This window comes from Clupea harengus, chromosome 9, assembly GCF_900700415.2.
Source record: "Clupea harengus chromosome 9, Ch_v2.0.2, whole genome shotgun sequence".
Taxonomy (NCBI): domain Eukaryota; kingdom Metazoa; phylum Chordata; class Actinopteri; order Clupeiformes; family Clupeidae; genus Clupea; species Clupea harengus.
In genome coordinates, this window is record NC_045160.1 from 9526496 (window position 1) to 9543552 (window position 17057).

The window sequence follows — 17057 nt, forward strand, 5'->3', positions numbered from 1 at the left end:
AGAATGGGGTGTGAAGGACAAAATTGTAGCCTGCGTCACAGACAATGCTGCCAACATTGTGTCAGCTGTTCACTGGGACCACATACCCTGTTTTGCCCATGTTCTGAACCTTAGTCAGAGCTGCCCTGAAGATGGTCGAAAGCATAGTGCAAAAGGACAAAGCCATTGTTGAGTTCTTTCACAGGAGCACAGTGGCTTCAGAGAAGCTCAAGGCCACATAGCAACAGATGGGACAGGAGCAATTACGCCTAAAGCAGGATGTGGCCACAAGGTGGAATTCAACAATTTACATGTGAAAAGAATTCTAGAGGTCAAAGATACCGTCATCTCCACCCTGGCACTTGTGAATGCGTCTCTGTCAACCTTGTCCCTAGAGGAATGGGAAATTGTTAAAGAAACGGTGGATGTGGTCAAGCCCTTTGAGGAGGTCACAACTGAAGTTGCGTTGAGAGGTATGTAGATTAAGTGATTAACACCTATTTTAAAATCAAGACTGCAAACTCAATTTCTCCTTCAGAGGATTGTTGCCCGCAATCAAAGGGAAACCCTCCATCCATAAACCTGTTAAAGATCAAGCAATGCAGAGAGCCAGGTCTGAGGCAATGCCAGAGATTCCAGCCACTGTGGATGAAGTGGAGGTCACAGGCTCATGGGCCCAAACATGGGCCAAAGACCTTTTTTTTTGCTACATGCTGACAACAATTGGGGCATACTGGCGTTTGCAACAAATGAGAATCTGACCCTGCTGCAACAATGCAGAACAACTTACATGGATGCCACCTTTAAGGAGTTGCCCTCAAACATACAGACAGCGGTTTACCATATTAGGAAACCATCATGGCTTTGTACTGCCTCTTGTTAATGTGCTTATAGAGCAGAGAACCATTGGACACTACAGGCAAGTACTCCAAGCTGTCAAAGTGGCCATCCGACGAGTAACCCACCACAATTGGCGCCCTCCACTTGTTGTCTGCGACTTTGAAAATGCCCTGAAAACAGCACTGGAAACAGAGTTCCTTCAAGTCACAGTTGGAGGTTGTTATTTTCATTTCAACCAATCCCTGTGGAGGAAGATCCAAGAGCTTGGATTAGCTGTTCCCTACCACCAAGACCGCACCCTTACTCGGGTCATCCGCAAACTCATGGCACTGGGTTACCTTCCGCTTGCTCTGGTTCAGATGAATTTTAACACACTTGTGAATGGTAGACGCTGTAGACGTTTGGTGAGACACTACGCTGCAATGGAAGAGTTCATCACTTACATGAGGAACGTATACATCCGCCCTGGATCAACCTTTCCACCACCTATGTGGAATGTCTTCGAGAGGGACATGGAACAAAGAACGAACAACCATGTTGAATGTGAGTAATTGCAAAATGTCTGTTTGCAAGTAATTGTAATGTTGGGTATGTAATTGTTTAATTCTAGCTTACCACCGGACAATGAATGATACAGTGCAAGTGCGCCATCCCTCTCTGTGGCTATTCATCCGTCACCTGAAAGACCGCCAGCCGCTGACTGAAGAAAGCATGGCAGAGAGAGGCGATGCACCCCCACGACGGCGACGCAAGTGTCCACTATTGGCCCGACTGAAGGCGATAGAGATATCGAGTCATACTGGAGCGCTGTCAGCCACTGTGTTGTGGAAGCTGTTTAAAGTTTCCCTGGCATCATTTTGACACATCCTTTGTGTGCATATAGTCATTTTAGTCTTCAAAGGACATCACTTGCAGATTGCCTGTTCCTTGCACAAAAAACGACGTAAATAGTGAAACTTATTTAGATTGTTTGAATGTGTACTGTTCATTAAAGAATTATAGAAAGTTAAATGTATGCTGTGTCTCAATTGTACTAACTCATGGAGGTGAGTTTAAATTCGGTATGAGGGTTTGTCACTCCACAGCAACCCCATGTTGGAGTAGCGGTGTTGAGCTCAGGAGAGTTTGGAAGCTAGCTAGCTCCTTCAAACCTAATTTTGAAAAAGCTCTTAGAAATGTGGGAACATAGGGCTGTGGGAACATAGGCACGCTCCCAAAGCCAGAACTCCGAGCATAATATGACATGCGTTTTACTCATTTACAAAGCATTCATTACAAGAGCTAGTCAAACGAATATAATTTACTCATCACAAATATCATCGGCTGGGTCAAGGCGAAGCTCAAAGTGGATACGTTTTCCCCTCATCGTGTTGTTGTATGTATGAAGTAAACATCGACTTGTTTACAGGTGAAACAGGGTGTTCTTAGTCGTTGTGGCCACGTCACGACCCAATAGCGATCGCCGATTTACCATGCATTATCATATGAATAGCCCTAATTTGCTAATGGATGGGCCATTACCGGTTGCTTTCACACTCAGAGAGAAATGTTCAAGGCTTTAACTCTATTCTCCTTACAAAGTGCTCATTTATTTCTCAGTTTCGAACTGCATATATTTGAAAAGGAGAAGATTCAAGGTTTCTCGGGGTGTTACTTTTATCTCTGTAGGACAACAACTCGTGGAGCTTTTAAATGCAATTGCTAAAATTACCACCAACTGCCCCATGGGGCAGCTCCGTGTTGGAAGCGTTAAAAACCATATGGTTGTATACCGTTTTAAGTTTTCTATAATGTACAGTGTGTTATTATTATATGCAAAGAGTAAATTATTAATAAATGTAACATGGTGCAATATTGGGATTTTGGGTTACAATAAAAACATTTTACATCACATTTGATTAATTTGGCATTTCATTTAAAGCGACACACTAACTTCTAGATGGCTTGCAAGTCACCTAGTGCAAAACTGTGGGGGAGGGTGGGGAAGGGCCACGGCCCCCTTGGAGACAGCCATGACTGACAGCTGTCAACACCGGCTCCACCCTTATTTTGGCACCAACATGAAGTGCAGTAGGCCCTACATGTCTAACCTGATATTTTTCAATCGGTGTGAACTGTGAACTTACTGCATGCCCCCCTCCTATGGACAATGTCACTCAAAGTTGAGACATAAATCAAGTGTGGCAGATCATATTTTTTTAAAGAAAACCTCTATTAAAACAGCATAACGGAAGAATTGCTAATCGCTAATGAGATGCTAGCGGCTAAAACTAGCAAAACCTCTTGAAATGTGCTTACTTAGACACTATGACAAACTAGTTAGTCAACAACTGTCCTAACACAGTCAAACATCAAGCAAGTGCAACACAAGAATAACGAGATGATAGCGGCTAAACCTAGAGAAACCTGTTGAAATTTGCTTACTTTGACAGGAAAGTTGTTGACTCACTAGTTTAACACAGTCAAAAATCAAGCAAGTGCAACACAAGACGGCAAATAGGTTACTTACTAGTCTGGCAGAGAGTAGTACTCCGGTGGCTTCCAAAAACGTACATAGCGAAGTATTATGCCTACGGACCCTGGTATGGCAATGGCACAGAGGCCATTCTCCATATTAAACGTCATTGTAGCACCCCAATTTTTTAAGCTGTTATTTTAAGGTAAAATTGCTAATCCTAACCCTGAAGTACAATTGCTACATACTGTTACTTTAACTTGTTAGCATGTTCGATAATTGTCCGCGCTAACAACATCAAGGTATTAGACTTGATAGCTTAACTAGACCAGTGGAGATCACCTCAAATTTGTTAATACATGATTTCATTGTATTTTTTTGTAATCTCTTCTATTATATTCAAGGAGCAGCTTTCTTCTTACACGAGCTATTGACTTTTGGGCTGCACAGGGGTTCTACTGTGTACCAGCCCCTAAAACCTCTTGTCTTTGACCTTCTGGCAATGCCAGCATCTCAAGCATTTGCTGAGATTTTTAGCATTACAGGCGGCTATAAGGGACTATTAAATGTGACAAACGTAATGAGCTTCCGTCAACTAAAACTAAGAAGGATAAACATGACTAAATGTGACTAAAACTTATATGCATTTTCGTCTAAAGACTCAGACTAAATCTAATTTACTTTTGTATATTGCTGACCCAGTATCTTCATTGCCGCATGTCCTGTCTACTTTGAAACAATTTGGAAAGTTCAGGTTACAAACTGAATTTACAAAAAAAGTGAACTTTATCCCGTAAACAAGGCAGCTCTCGATATCCCGGTGATGCCACGGTCTTTCCACAAGTTATATAAACTAAACTTCACACTGTTGTTGAATCAAAGCCACACCCCTTCTCATGTCACTCAAACCAGCCCCCAGCCAAGTCAGGAAAGTGACAGATCTTGTGATGATGTCATCTGAAAAAACTGAAAAGCGGGAAAGGCAGCTGGCCCGGATGAAGTGTGCCCGAGGCTGCTGAAGGCGGGAAACAAGCAGAGAGATCTTATGAGAGAACTGATTGTATGGTCTAATGCTTTTGAGACGTCGTTTGATGTGTGGCAGCAGAGGGAGTGGCCGGAGCAGTCAATCAGCTCAGGCTCCTTCTCCTTCCAGCAAGCCCTGAGGAGCTCCACACCCATCAGAACACGCACTGATGCAGTCACCACTGAGACACACCCACATGTACATACACTAACCCCAAACGCGCGCGCGCGCACACACACACACACACACACACACACACACACCACCGAGCAGGTCTTCCATCTGTCTGATGAAGACGATGGCCCTGGGAGTCATGATGATGAAATTACTCAGGTTGTTCCCAGCATCCACTGCCTGCCTGTTACCACAGCCCCAAATGAGAGCGGCACCTATCAGGAACCAGGCGGGGCAGGGGGAGGGGTCTGATGAAGACGATGGCCCTGGTAGTCATGGGGTGAAGTCTGACTCTGCAACTTCCAGTGATGTGAGCATTTCATGGGCTCCAAAGTTGGACCACAGCACATCTTGGACAAGATGTTTGATTTCCTTCAACTTCGATGCACTCTTACTGGCAGTCTTTGTCAGGTCAGCCTTTTGCTGTTCAGTTAACACTGCTTCTTCTCCAGTGTCAAGCTCAGCCTCTTCGTCAGCAATGAGCTTGGCTTCCAAGTCATCAATGACTTCCCAGACTTTTTCAGCTGCTTTAGTGAGTGCATTGAATCCATTTTCAAGGTCTTGTCCAGACAGATCCTCGTAGGTCCTCAACAAGTTGTTGGCCAGACGAGAAAACGCTCTCTTTGCCACTGTTCTCTCCATCTTCGTCAGACTTTAGAGCTGGCTCTGACATCTTTTCCCCTTTGCAAGTGACGCACAAGTGACAAGGTATGAGCTTTTTAAATTTGACAACTTTTCCTTTCCAGATTTCTCTGCTCGAACTCCCGGTCTCTCAGTTGCCAGTAGCTGATTGGGTAGGTGATCTTCCACTTCTCCCAGTCTCCTGGCCTTCAGACGTCAAGGTGTACAGCTCCTAGACTTCAATTCTCCCCGGTCCCAGTTCCTGGACTCGCGCTTTTTCACTGTCAAGTTGCTTGGAGTTTTATGTTTGTTGTTGCAATTTTCCCAACTTGAAAAATTACTGATTTGTCCACATGGAGGTTTAGGTTACTGGATTCCACTCAATGTCTGAATAAACTGAGCCACAGGCAGTAGTTTCTGTTTACACTCTTTCTTTTTCTTTTCAGTTTAGCAGCATTAGGGCACAAGTTCATTTTCATTTAGCCATTAGCCAATAGTTTATTAGGTGAAAAACCTTCAAAACACATAAACAGAAAATAGAGAACACACATTCAGTACACAAACACCCACATGTGCAAAATGCTGAATTCAATGAGTTCAAATATAAACTATTGTAGAAAAATATACTTTGGAATGTAGTTCAAAGTTGAGTTTTTACCATGTTCACAAATTAAAGTGCAAATTCGTCCAAGCAAAGTGCAGCAATTACAGTTTACAAGTGCTTGTAGTATTAAAATGCGTAAACTACCATCGATATAAAATGGCTACTGCAGCATCACCGTGTAATCTATTGCTCACTGGTGACACAAACAAACTACGCCAATTTACCAAACATCCTCTCACAATGCTCAGTATAAATAACAGTTCTTGGGCATTTATAAACAAACAACATTAGCATGCTCACTCGCAAACAGTCGCTGCAGTTCCAAACTATTTATAGCACAAAACAACGATGCAGGAGCAGCAGCAGACTTCGATGGAAGTAAGATCACATTACATTTACATTTAGCAGACGCTTTTGTACAAAACGACGTACAAGGGAGAGAACAGTCAAGCTACGAACAATAGAGATCTAGTGTAACAATAAATACTACTTTACATAAGAAATAAAACAAAGGAATAGAAAAAAGAAGTGCAGGAATGTAACTGCTGTAAGTGCAAGTGAAGTACTAGTCGAAGTGCAAGTTAGCAAGGGAGGTGCTCTCTGAAGAGTTAGGTAGAGAGGGACGCCCCTGCTCTGGTAGTGCTAGGCAGTTCGTTCTACCAATTTGATTTTGAAGTTCATTCTCTTACCGGCTGCCTCTCCAGACTTTGTAGACGTTATCAGGTTTGCACAACACTCCACAAACACAGCGCGAGCAAGTTATTCCCAGCGTTTGCTGTGGCGTTTCAAAACTACTATCTCGTACCTGCTTGGAGCTTAATTAGACACCTGTTGTTCTCGTCGCTTCGTTGCGTGTATGACATTGCATGGCTTGGATTAATTGGAACTTGATTGAATGGTTGCTCAGCTGGTTAGTCTGCTCGCTCCCGATTTAAAGTGAAATAGTCACCACCACTTTGTGTCTGTTTTTTTCCCGTGCATTTTCTCTTAAAATCCCAAAGTGAAGTTTAAAACACAGTTTGACTCGAAAGTCATTGACAGTTAACCTCCTGACTGTAAAGGGTATATGCACATGTCGACCCTAACAACACGGGTTTGTGATGTCACATGTGCAATTATTCACCCTCTTACCGATTGTGTGATGATTCGCACATTCCTCTCAGAAAAAACCTGTGTCGTTCCAAACTGGGTACATAAGGCAGCGGTGATATCGCCACAAGACATTCCATTTATTCTGTTCTCTGCAATAAAACCTGCATATTCGTGCAAAGACATTTTGTTTACGTGCGTCTCATGGATGTCTGAATCCAAATTATGGCTCCAAATCAATTACACCTCCAACTACTGCTCCTGACTTTCGGGTATGAGGCAAGAGGCATACTACTTACGATAGCTTCCGGGTCACAACACAAAAATATATGCAAAATTGAGAAAGAAGATTTCCACACAGTATTTTAATTCCCGATTTCTATGTTTGAGCACATCAAAGAAAATCAGATAACGGGTCGTTTTTTCGTTTTCCGTTTTCTATTATCAAAACAAAAAACGGAAAATGGGTCGTTTCCCGATTTTGGTTTTCTCATTTCAAAACGAAAATCAATTGGCCGCAAAGTACACGGACCGTTTTCTTAAATGCAATTCCTCAAAAAACCACCAGATGCACCACGGGCCGCTCCTTGTTAGAAGGGTTAAGGGCTGAATTTGTGAGAAATCGTTGGTGATTGCGTTCACATCAACTCTACAGACATCCTCGGATTTAAATAGTTATAATCATAATAAATACGAGAATATTTGTATCATTAACAATTACGTTTCACATTTATAGTCATGATTCTACGAGGCATTGTGATCTAAAATAAATAAAAGCACTACACGAACACTGCAAATGTAAGTAAATAAATAAGCACTAAACTCAATCGCATGGATATAGCCATAGCGGAATAGAATGGACACATCTACATTCTGCAACAGTACCTCCACCTCTGCACCGGTGAAGTTAGGTCTGCTTTTACTCGACCAGTGCTCGCTTTCCGCTTTGACATGACTGTCGCATTCGAGGTGCTTTCGTGTTGATTCGGTCGATTCTGAATGCACACGTCACTATGGTTGGGTGCCCTTATAAGTAGGGGTGGGTACCGAGAACCGGTACCAATATGGAACCGGTTCCAATACAACCGGTACCTACCCTGACCGAAATGCAACGCAGATTTCGGTGCTTCATTTCGGTGCCTGAGCCAATTGAACACGGTCACTAGGCAGATTCCGTGGGGCACATGTAAAACTGCCCCAGCTCCCAATGTAATCATTTTCCAGACCCTCCAGGATTTTGCAATGTTGCGATCGCAACTATTAACGCAAATTCAACCATTCCCTGCAAATTCAAAGCAACGTTGCAATTTGACCACATCCTACACCTACACCAAGCCCTGCGGACACTAGTAGAGTGCTAATCCGTTGTTAACAATGAGAATGGCTACACCAGACGTGAAAACGGAATGTATGCCCATGTCCGCACCGAAAATTCAGAAATAGATCTGGCTTAAATTTTTTTTATTTCCCGCGAGGTGTGCGTGGCCCTTTTTCCATAGTCTGGTAATAAATCTATGAAATGTAATAAAAAAATGTATATATTTTGCTGTGAATAATGAAGGAAGCAATCAATCAGATTATTTCCCAAACCCTCGAGAGCTGTTGTCATGGAGATTTAACGTTACTTTCTGTTTGAAGGTAAGGTAGCAGCTAGTGTTGAAGAATAGATTACTTGAAATTGGACGACTTTATATTAATATATGAAATTGAACAACATAAACACCTATACGGACAAAATAAATCAACAAGGATAGCAAAACAGATTGATAGCATAGAATGAGAACGACAGAAACGTAGTCAGGACATCAGACAACGAGACAGATCAGTGACACAGGCTGTTTTTTTTTCCGTTATATGTGACGGCTGAGACATTAATAAAATTTTATTCAGTCTTACTGGTGGTCCTTTTGTATCAATGTAATTTTAGCAAATGAGGGGTGAGAAGCCCCCCTCCCCCACTAATATTTAGTCTGCGCTGTTCTTCCAAAACCAAATCTACTTTTGAGGTTCCAAAAATGTTCAAAGCAATTTGGCTTTGAATGTGAGTAGTCGATCGAGTTACAGAGCGCTCACACGGTTCCGTCGGAATGCGTTAATCCAACGGATGACGGAGGAGGAGTCTGGCGCATGGGGTTGTGTTGATACCAGAGACGTTATAGTGAGATTGACAGGTCAACAAACCAATCACGCCACTAGCAAGCTGTTAGTCAGTAGCTGTAGTAGCATGCTAACATTAGATAGGTGATAAAGACACCTCGCAAATCCTATCAGACATATTTTTCAGTTACAATAAAGGGATTTTTACATTGTACAGTGTCTCGGTAACTTTAAAAAAATCTAAGCAAAAAAAAGTCAAACAAACAACCTTTAGGTACAAATACGACCATCTACGGAGTTTGGTCCGCCATCTTTTTTTTTTTAGCTTCCCGCTTTTCAGACGTGAGCATAAACGCGATCTGATTGGCTAGCGCCAAAAGTTGTTCAACTCCTGCAGCAAGCAACGCATGAAACGCAACGGAACCCAATGGAGCCACAATTCAGTTTGGCAAAGGATGACGTCACCCCATTCAAAGTGAATGGGGATGCGTCAACCTTGCCGGATCAACGCATTCCAACGGCTACGTGTGAATCCAGTGCTCTGGCATTGGTCTCCCATTATTGATCACTTCACGGTTTTTTGGACTGCTATTCCCTTTGTGACCACGTGGGGTCCTCAGTGTTTCTGTTTTCGCTGTCACTTGTGTGTTAGCTTATTGTTTCATTGTGTTCACCTGTGTCTCGTTTGTTACTCTTTATAAGCCTCCTGATTTTCTGTGTTTTTGCTGAGTCTTGGAAACGGATACCCTGTGTTAGGTTACGTGAGTCACTATGAAAGATTCTGCTCTTGAATGCTAACTACTGTTCTGAGTTTCTTTGTTTTTTGAGATCCTTTTGTTAGCCGTTTTTTTTGAACATCCTGAGTTGACACTGTTAAGTTGCCCAGACTTTATTTTGTAGTTGTTTGGAGGCATTTTTAGTTACTGTTCTGCCGTGTGGCAAGTCCTGCCTTACTGTGTAAAGAAACCTTTTTGATCCCACCTGAGCAATTCGTAGTCTCTGTCTCTGCACCTGAGTCACCACCTTCTAGTAGCGCAGTGGTAGGCAATCCGCCTACTACGCGGGAGTCCCAGGTTTGAATCCCGCCTGATACTGACACAAGAGTGGTGTTTAATATGCTCAGGAAGATCTGGAGCTCGAAGAACATATCAATTAACACCAAGTTACACATCTTTAACTCCAACGTGAAGCAGGTATTGCTGTATGGATCTGAGACATTCATCAACACCTGCCTCAGAAGGATAATGAACATCTGGGGGAAGGACAGAATAAGCAATGTGGACCTGTGGAAAAGAACAAGCCAGTTCCACAAGCCACAGTCCAATCGACATGCTAATTCTCAGGAGAAAGTGGAGTTGGATTGGATATACCCTCAGAAAACCGGCCACAAACATCACTCGGCAAGCCATGAAATGGAACCCACAGGGAAGAAGAAAACCAGGTTGACCCAGGAACAGCTGGAGAAGTGTCCAGGCAGAAATGGCTGGGAAAGGACTCAACTGGGGAGACGTTGAAAGAACTGCCAACAACCGAGCGAAATGGAGGACATTCGTCAATGGCCTATGCACCCAAGAGGAGCAAAGGGCATAAGAAGAAGATGATGAGTGACAACCGCAACATCTATCATTATTATTGGGAGTTCACAAGCTAATGCTCTACATTAGCGCAGCACTGCAACTGAATTTACGCCTAGCGATTTAACGCATGTAATTTGTGCCGTGGACACCTACCGTCAGCGTCCCGCTGTCTCCTGTCTGAACAGGACATGCACAAATTCAATGATTTTGATTATGAAAATGCTGGAAATGATTGGAATCATGCAATTATAGCACAGATCAGTAGAGAAATATTAATATTTATTTTATCATTTACTTTTCATGATGACAGGCGAGGCTCTGCCTCCCCTGACCGCACGTCCGTGGTGCACTTCGTTGTGGATAAGTAAAGCCTATTTTGCTACATTTTTGTGGTCCTGGTAATCTTAAAAGGTTATTTAGAGGACCATTTCTCAATGGTTTTGTTCTTTAATGAATGTTTGTTTTTTAATATAATATATTAATATATTATAATTACAAAGAGGGAAATTCGCAACTTTAATTTGGGGGCAGCACGGTGGCTCAGTGGTTAGCACTGTCGCCTCACAGCAAGAAGGCCCTGGGTTCGAATCCCGGTCCTGCCAGATCGTTCCAGGTACTTTCTGTACTCCGGGTACTCCGGTTTCCGCCATAATCATAAAGACATGCATTGCATTGTGTGAATATGAATGAATGTTGGTGGTGGTCGGATGGGCTGTTGGCGCTGATTGGCAGCCACGCTTCTGTCAGTCTGCCCCAGGGCAGCTGTGGCTACTGAGGTAGCTTACCACCACCGGTATGACTGTGTGTGTATGACTACTGGACTCTGTAAAGCGACTTCGGGTATATAGTGGAGCGCTATATAAAATTGAATTGATTGATTGATTAATTTGCTCCCGCAACAGCTTGCTTCAATTCTGGCCCAGCAGCGATTTTTCCGATCAGAATATTCCGATCCGAGGTTTATTTTTCCTGTCGACAGGCTCACGAATTAGGCAAGCTGATGCTGAGCAGAAATGAGAGAGAGAACACTAGGGCACCATGATTTGCATTCTTAATTTCATCAGTTGTCTTTATTTAACTTCATTCAACTAAAAAGCAAAGGTTGCGTTTTTGGCAAAAAGGTCGGGCGGCCTATTGAAAAGACTGAACCTCAGGCCGACAGAAGTGTTGCAACAAGATATTTGCGTCAGAGTGAAATAAAAAAACATAGATTTAACAAATAGCCAGTAATCGTGGCGTAATAACATCAGCACTAGAGGGTGGATCGGGCCAAATTTTTCTGTCCGAGCACGGCCCGCGTCCGACAGCCAGTCAAATATTTTGTCCGAACCCGACCCGAGCCCGACGGAGTCAATGTCTCAACTAATACTAATGACACATTTAGGTACGTTTTTTACTAATAGCCTGCCTTTATTAAACTCGGGCATCAACAGATAAATGCACTTGCTCACACAAACAAGCGCTGTGAAGCGCACAAGAGGGCAAATAAGCATATTTAAATTAAATTAAATTATTCACATTGCAAGAACGGAATGAAATAGCCTACAAATTACACACCGCAGGCATCTGCTCTGCCTAAATAAAACTCAAGTTTGTTTTTAACTTCCTTCATGATGCCAGTTTGGAGCCTATAACGCGTTGTCACAGCTAGGACGTAAACAAATTTCCGCCACAGGAAGAAGGCTGTTATCCTAAATGTGATTTATGTTATTCTCAAAAGTTCAGTTATTCTTCAGTTACAATAACGGGGTTTTTACATTGTAGTGTCTATTTCTCGGTAACTTTTAAAAAATCTCAGCAAAAAAAAGTCAAATAAAGAAACTTTTAGGTACAAATACGACCACCTATGGAGTTTGGTCCGCCATCTCTTTTTTTTCTTTTAGCTTCGCGGTCTTTAGATGTGAGCATAAACGCGATCTGTTTGGCTAGCACCTGTGCTGTCAGTTATGCATGAAAGGCAATTTGATTGGCTGACGCATGCGTTGCCTCTCGAAGAGTTTTCAACTTTTGCTGCAAGCAACGCATTAAATGCAACGCAATGGAACCCAACGGAGCCACAATTCAATTCGGCAAAGGATGACGTCATCCCATTCAAAGTGAATGGGGATCCATCAACCTTGACGGATCAACGCATTCCAACGCAAACGTGTGAGTGGGCCGTTAGCCAGAGAGGAGAGTTCTCCACTTGGTCGGATTGCGAGAGGGTCACGCACAAATGCAATCATGTCTCTTGGGACAGAAAAGTTCCTCCAGCCTAGATGCGAAGTTTGTGCGTAGTTGCTTGATGAACTCAACCATCAGACTGGTCACTCTCCCTGCTGCCCATGTTTTTAATGTATTGAAATGCAGTAGCCTGCCAGTTCACATGTCTGAGTCCAACAACTCCAGCTTTGCCGTGAATGATTGGAGTTTTTCCACTATGTCCACAATGGTTTTTCCCCTCCCCTGTAGCTGTAAGTTAAGAGTATTTAGATGGCCAAATATATCAGCTAAAAATTCCACATTAGCCATGAACTCATCGTCCTCTATTAGGACAAGATGATATGCTGCCCTCTTGCCCGAACTTAGGAACGTCTTCACTTCATCTAGAAGCGCACAGAAGCGCTCCAGCGATTTCCCCTTACTCAGCCAGCCCACGTATAAAGCAGAAGGTCATCGTGGGTGGCCTCCTCTGAATCAGCCACAAGCTGTCGGAAAAAAGCCAATGCTGGGTGCTTGATGTACCCCTGATAAAATTGATGATGGGCATCACTTTGTCCATGATTCCCTTTAACTCACCACCCAGCCTGGCACAGAGGACACTTTGGTGGATGAGGCAATGCAGTCCTTGCATTTGGGAAGCGACCTCCTTCAACCTGCTCCCCAAACCTCTGTGTTTTCCCAACATACTAGCAGCCTCTGTTACGAGTAGGTTAATCTTCTCAAATGACAACGAAAGTCGTTCAAACCGCTCAGACAATTTAGTGACTATGATGTCCCCAGTGGTGCGCCCCTCCATCGGAATAAGAGCCAGCAGGTCTTCCTTAAACTCTTTCCCATCAAAGTGTAACAATTTGCCCTTTCTTAACTAGAGAAAAGAGTAACTACGCATATTTTTTAGGTCGCTCGTCGATCTATTTTACCATTGCTGAAACTGTTGCTGCAGGCACACTGCCAAAGGATTAGAGCAAACTGCATTAGCATTAGAGCCTTCACCATACACCCCAATATGCTTTAGACAGTTAGCAAGACACAAACACAAGGCATATAAGGGCAATTCACGTTGTATTAGGTTAAACATGAAATTAAATATTGCTCCTATGGCGCGTAATGATCACAGATGTCGGAACACCCGACACATAATAAACAACGCCAAACTTTGCAACAATCACCACCCAGAGTTCACTCTCCCCAACAGTCTCAAAGTCTCCCGATCAAATTACACAGTGCAAACTTCAAAAGTAGTTTCACATAACGAAACTATCGTCCGGTGCAGAGAGAGAGTTCGAGCAGCTTACAGTGTGTTGAGAGGCCGCTGCACACAGCCTAGGAAACGCAATCTCACCACTTCACTCGAATAGAGAAACGGATATTCCAATGCCTTGCGAAGTTATCCGCCGTTTCGGGAGACGGAATTCAGAGCCAATGAGGCAGGGTATAATCCCAAAAACTTGGGAACTCTAAACGCTACGCATTCACTCACCAACTCCACACAGGTAGACTGAAGACCGGCTGCCCTGTACAACGTCCCCACCTTCATATTTAAAGTCAGCGCAATAAAAGGCACATGTTCCCCGTAACTCAGGTTCATCATAGTCAGCTGACTGCAAATTTACATACATGACGTCTTCATTCCATGAGAAAATACATACATATCAATACCATACATAACATTCTCATTTCAAATAGCCATGTACAAAATGTGATTTTAGGCAACCTTTACAAAAGTATCTAACAAAGACGCACATCTGTTAACTCTGGCACTTGGCTTGAAATATGTGAGGGGTGTGTTTCCTGTTCTTTGTTCTGAGTATTAAAAGTTCCATATAGGTTTGTTTGATAACTGCAACCCGCAAACATACAGTTTACAGTTTCATTTACCGTAATTTCCGGACTATTGAGCGCACCTGAATATAAGCCTCACGCACTGAATTTTTTAAAAATAATTATTTTTAACATAAATAAGCCGCACATGTCTATAAGCCGCAGGTGACTACCGCAACATTGAAACAAATTAACTTTACACAGGCTAAAATGAATATCAAAACTAATACAATAGTTAGTTTTGCCAGTTAGATAAGTGCACTGTTGCTTTAAGAGCGCACAGTCGCAAGAGTCAATCAGAAGCTAGAACGTTAGATTGAAGACAGACGCTAGTTTGAAACCAGTGAGCTAAAGAACTTGAAGACTGGATTTGTATTGTTGTAAACGTTTATTTTATTTTCTAAAGTGTTTTGAGTTGTGTTCTGTCTACGCTGGTAGACTGTGGTTATTTTGACATTAGTTAAGTTATTGAGAGATACTGAGAAATCGCGTGGAGCTAAGCATCCATGCTAGCATCCTAGCTCCACAAAGCCACCGTAAACACAAAGCCACCGTATACAGTCACAGGTATCATAATCCATAAATTAGCCGCATCGTTGTTTAAGCCGCGAGGTTCAAAGCGTGGGAAAAAAGTAGCGGCTTATAGTCCGGAAAATACGGTACTTTTAAGGTGAGTGCTAATGTGAGCAAAATACTCCTTCTCTGTAGGGAGGTTGCTACATGTGCACAAATGACAACTGAAGGTTGATGATTCCAGCTGTTCCTGAGAGCTCTGGTTAGCATGAACTCTACTTAAATTAATATGCAAGGCATTCCAAGTCTTAAAAATGCATGGGCAGCTTAGGTAAGCACATGGGTAACGCTGGCTACGTCCATAATTTCTGTGCTGGAGTCTGAAATGCTTTAGTAGCTCATGCCTACCAATCACAAATATGTCACACTCCTTACACTCCCACATCTGTCACCTCTACAAAAATCAAAACTAATATTTCAAAAAACAAATCAAAACAAAAAATATATATATTTAAATTGAAACTTGATATTTGTATGCTCAAAAAATGTAAATGCTGAATGGCAGGCAGACTTCGGAGCCTTGGGAGAACAGAACAGCACACACTCGATATCTGTAGGAAAAAGCAAGAGTCAATCTATGCCTTCGCATAGTGTATAATACTCGATATCAAATGTTACCTAAATGCTGAACTCTGACTAGCCTTAATTTTAATTCATCTTAATTTCACGTGTGTCACGTACAACTAAGAGCTCCCTGGGAAAGCAGTATGGCGCATATGGCGTGCACCTCAACTTCAGAGAGTTGGAGGAGCAAGAGTGCTGGCCTTAATTTGAATTCGTTTTGATTTGATGTTAGATTATTTAGCTTGGTGGAGCACAGTTAACCTTAAATGAAGAACTTGTTCAGATATCACCTCACTTCTAGTGTTGCCTAATTCATACTTTTGGGGCGACAGTGGTACAGTGGTAGAGAAGTCGTTTAGTAATCAGAAGGTTCCCTGTCGAAGCGTCCTTGAGCAAGACACTGAACCCCTAATTGCTCCTGATATGCAGTGTGCCATCAGTGTAAATGTAAAATGTGTATACATTGTAAGTCGCACATATGTAAGTCGCTTTGGATAAAAGCGTCTGCTAAATGTAAATGTAAATGTCTGCCAAAATTTGAGTAACAAAATCCGGGAGATTTCGGCGGGTGTGTTCTGCCTTCCTTAAGAAATGCCCTGCCTAAATTTAGTAGCTTTAGTAGCTATAGGTGAATAAATACTGCCACCTAGTGGACAGTACACACGATGGAAGACGCGCAGGTTTGGTTTTCCTTTTATTGTTGAGTTGTTATACCACGGGAGAACCCGCTGATTTAGATTAAGCTGAAATCCTTTTTGAAGAGCCTTCTTTCACGCTCGAACTTTGGACATGAATTGTCTGTGAGTACACATGTTGTGTTGGTATATTAAATGCCGTTTAGAGAATTTGGACATTATGTTGAATTTATGTTTCTAAATGTTATACGAGAATTCGCTATTTAGCAGCTAAACTATGCTAGCTCTCGTGACATCATGCTACCCTTATGCCACATTATTTTACGTGATATCTATGTATCTCTTTATGTTGTCTGTTCCAGTTTTACAATAATCAAACGTCCTGTATGAGTAATTGCTTGGTGAAAACAGTAAACTCTATTTATTATGTATTATGTAGTCTTCAGTATATAAATAAATACACAATTACTTTTTACAAATACACAATTATTTGATAACAAGTAATTTATTTATGTATTATTATGCAGTGGTGTATAAAGTACCCAAAAGCCATACTTGAGTAAAAGTAAAGATACCTGACTGGAAAATTACTTAAGTAAAAGTAACCTTTTAGAATACTAGTTGAGTAAAAGTCTTAAAGTATCTGATTTTTTCTGTACTTAAGTATCAAAAGTAATTTTCTGATATTAAATGTACTTAAGTATTGAAAGTAAAAGTACAAGTAAATGCTGTTAATAAAAAAGCAAAGGGTCAGAATTTTGAGAATTATGAAGTTTATTTACGACTAAAATGAGAAACTTAT